The 4,166-nt window shown below is 39.3% G+C and overlaps 1 pseudogene; it reads right to left on the bottom strand.

The window, feature by feature from the left end:
- Window positions 1-588: 588 nt before the first annotated feature.
- On the bottom strand, window positions 589-701 carry LOC116094611 (annotated as a pseudogene).
- Between the last annotated feature and the right edge of the window lie 3,465 nt (window positions 702-4,166).

The following is a 4,166-nucleotide window of genomic DNA, read 5'->3' as shown; positions in this document are numbered from 1 at the left end:
CTTTTCATCTGTTACCCACCAAAAGGCAAGGAGGAGGGAATCTAACTCTCATGATCCAGTTCCCAGTGATTCACTTCCTCCAGTTGAGCCCTTCTTCCTAAAGATTATACAAACTCCCCCAAACAGTATTATTAGCTACTCTTCTTACATGTGAGCCTTTCATATAATACCATAACCATAACTTTTGCTAGTAGCTACTGATAGAGCAGAAGCTCTTTTATTACTAGACTTTACTATTTCAGAGACCTGCAATTCCAGATATATAAGTAGGGAAGTCTGGATTAAGAATATGACTAAGTATAGAGGCCTAGCAGGAGAGAAGTTTATATCTGGTTATAGTCAAATGGTCTGATAGCTTTAGAGGACACTGGAAAGTACAAGGGTACACACTGATATTTAGTATGTTCTTCAGTACATGGATTCCTCATAAACCCAATAAAAAGTCACAGAGGCTTTGGCTTGTGCAATAAGTATGGTTAATCAGGTTACTTTGAAAACCTGTAAGGGCTTCTGGAGAAAAAAAATGCTTGTAAACATTGTCACAGGCTCCTTTGTGTATCTTTCACCTCTCAGTTTTTTTTTTAAATGAAATAACAGTGTTTATGTGCCACAAAATAGGCGGCAACCCTTTATTCATGTTTTAGGCTCCAGGGCCTCTTTTATCTTTGTTAATGGGTATGCTAACCTCTTTTATACACTATATCTTTTGTCTGTGTCTTAAGATATCTCATGACTTTTTTCTGGGTCAATCATTATCAAAACCCAAAAACCATATGATCTGGTTTGACAAAACCTTCAAGGCTCTAGAAGTTTTCAAATTGGAAGCAATTCTGACTAAAACCAAAAGCAAACCAACCAACCAAACCAACCAAAACAAAAACAATAGGTAACATAAGCAAACTTTTTAATTGCTTACAACCTCAATTATGAAGAAAAATGATAGAAGAATGTATTCATTCATACAAAAAGCAATGTTCACATTGATATGAAGTTTCTTGCTTATAAGTTCAGGGAAGTCATAGTCAAGCCTCTTATCCGTTGTACTAAAGTAGATGTAAATGAGTGCAATACTTCCTCCAGGATGCCAGGACTAGATTCCAAATACCTAGTGGTAGATTTCATGCTTTAAATGTGGTCATTTCCCTGGTGAATGCTGTCAGCTCTGGGGTATTGCTTAGCTTGTGGTGACTTAGCCGACTACTCTATTTCACTTGACCTACAAATTAAAACTGTTAAGATTTCTAGCCAGCAAAGCTTATCATAGCTGAGCTGCTTGGTTATTATGTCCTTGTAGAAGGAATTAGGTCTCAATCTAGTCCTTATAGTTTTGCCATGTTGACTTGAAAAAATTATTCCAGCTTTGCACATTTCAATTTACTTATTCCTAAAATTAGGACAAAATATCCTTTTCTGGGCAGTTTTATATGGGCTTATACATTTAAACCACTTAGTAGAGAAGCTGATAAACTTTCCCTGAAATGGTAAGTAGAATCTGAGTAACAACCATGATGGTGAATATATGTATTGCCATTTTCTTCATCTAAAAAGATTATAATAGCCTTACTGTGTTGATGGTAAATGAAACAGACACAAATACTCGTACTAACACATACATACAAAGAGAGATAGACAGACAGACACACGCACACACAAATACACACACAGAGAGACAGAGAGACAGAGAGATTAATAAGCAACAACCACAACATTGAAATTATTTCTCTATTTCTTCCTTGCAAAAACAAAAACATCAGACCTTCCCCTATTCAATTGAAAGAAAAGTACCATCCTTTCAGGTCAATCGTTTGGACTCTCTAACACCTCTGTGGTTTCTTGATTTTAAAGAGTATTAATGTAATAGGTCATGATGGGTGGTTCTTCATGTTTGATGCCTATTAGGCAGAAGCTTTTCCATAGCTGCTTTTAGATGTGGGCTGTTCAGCTGCTCACTGCAGTTGGAGGCCACTCAATTGTTGAATAATATGAAATCCTCATCACACAGTGCTGTTTCTTCTTCATGTGTTTATACGTGTATGTCCATATGATGCCACGGCTGTGTTTTTGTAGTTCTAGAGACTGGTTTAGTTGTTGTTGTTCTTTTTTTTTTTTTTTTTTTTTTTTTTTTTTAAGCCTGAGCATAGAACATAAAATATCTATTATGGGCAGGGCATATATAACACGGGTTCCAATTTGCTGACAATCTTGTATTTCCTAGATACCTACATTCCATGTTAGCACTCATGCCATTGTACCATAGAGGATGCTCATTTCCATGACTTGGGGCTGTAATTGATGCATTCCAGCCATTTGGTAACAGTAAGAAACCCTAGTTAACACATGAGGCTGCATCTAAAGCAGCCAGGGCAGTGCGGCATTGCCCTTTTCTATATCAACTCTTAAATTTTCAACTAGAAGATAACTGACTGTTGGTTTGAAATTGGGAAAAAGAAGAAAGAATGCCTAGGGGGAAATATATTCAGACCTTCTGAACCCAAATATGGTGACTGCAATAGTAAGATGATTTGCCCTTCTGAATTCACAATGTTTTCTACTGAGCTGCTGGTATTGCAGCACTGGATTAAATTGAAATCCTCACTTGAAGTGAAGAACGAGAGCGGGAGACCAAGTGCATGCAGCTGCATATCGTCTTGGAGCAGAGTCTGCCCTTGAAAGCACTTCCTGCTGCCTTGACAGTTTCTCTGTCTCTCAGACTGTGGAAATAATGACTTCAGTGGAGTTGCTCTTCTTCCTGTTCGATGTTGTAGTCCTTCGCCCTGTCCATGTTTCTCCTTAATTAGGATGATCTGCCATTTCCCACTACTGGAAGTTATGTAAAAGCCATGATTCTCTAGGCTTTTAGGTATCGAGCAACATGATCAGTAAGGCCAGGTTCTGGCAGGAAAATGAAATCATTTTTATGTTAAATAAAATAACTGCAGGATTCCATCCATATCCTAAGTCTGACTGGCGAATGATAAAAGATGAAGTCAGAGGGTAGAATTCTTTGATCAAATGGATTGCCTTTAGACAAAGCTTATAAGAAAGAATCCCAGCCCCAAAGCCACACAGCTGCAAGCCCAAACACAGTATTTTTTTTAAGGCCACTTATAGGAATTGAAGATTAACAAAGCAAAGTCTCATTAGGGACACTGGCAGGAAGCTACAAAAGGACAGCTTTGTTTTCCTATACATGGGCCTGGGCTATAGAAATGCTATAGAAATGCACATTGGGGAAACACAATGCTCTGTGCACTACACTTGTCTCAAGAAGTCTTCCAGAGAACCCCCAAAGGGTATTCCAAAATGCTCTTGCATGCTAATCAGAACATACCAATGGGTTGGTCAAAAAGGCTGACCTTTTCATGTGTTTTCATATTTGCTGCAAGATTTAGATTTAACTCACAAGAGTCTCTGGAGGAGCTGAATACCAACTGGATGAGCAGGAGCACTGTGGGAGGTTGGACAAATTCTGGACAGTCTGGAGAACTCTGTCCCATGATTCATTTCTCTCACGTGAGGCTGATACTTGCTCTTCTTAAATTGCAACAGTGCAGGAAACAACATGGTTGTGCCCTTGGGGGAATAAATGAATGAAGACAGGCAGATGCATTAATCTTCAAATGACTTTTGTTTTGTTTGCTTCAGAAGCAGCTTTGCTGGGCTAAAATGGTGCCCTCTTAGCCACATGAAGACCAACCCCTTCTGAATGAAGGCAATCTTTAAGAAGTGTCAGTGAAGGCTCTGGACGTGTAGTTTTCTGGGTGTTCATTTTCAAACCATGGATTGAAATCAGTGCAGCAAAGATATCTATGATCCACATGATGCCAACCACCCCAGTGGCCATCCAGGTTACCCCATCAAGTTCACCCTTCCATGGTTGACCCAGCGGCCATCCAGGTTACCCCATCAAGGACACCCTTCCATGGTTGAACAACAATATGAAAAGATGATTTTGACTGGAGTCATGTTGTTTATGGCATTTTTCCTTTTCTATAGTAACTTAAAACTACTGCAAGTTGATCACATACACAAAGATATACACACGCATACACACATACATGTGTGCACACACACAAAAGAGAGAGGGGCAAGAGAGGGAGGGAGGGAAAGAGAGAGAGGGAGAAAGAGAGAGACAGAGAGGGAGAGGGAGAGGGAGAGGGAGAGGG

Source organism: Mastomys coucha, unplaced genomic scaffold (assembly GCF_008632895.1).
Source record: "Mastomys coucha isolate ucsf_1 unplaced genomic scaffold, UCSF_Mcou_1 pScaffold16, whole genome shotgun sequence".
Taxonomy (NCBI): domain Eukaryota; kingdom Metazoa; phylum Chordata; class Mammalia; order Rodentia; family Muridae; genus Mastomys; species Mastomys coucha.
Note: the sequence above shows the minus strand (reverse complement) of the source record. Positions and strands in the feature narration are given on the sequence as shown.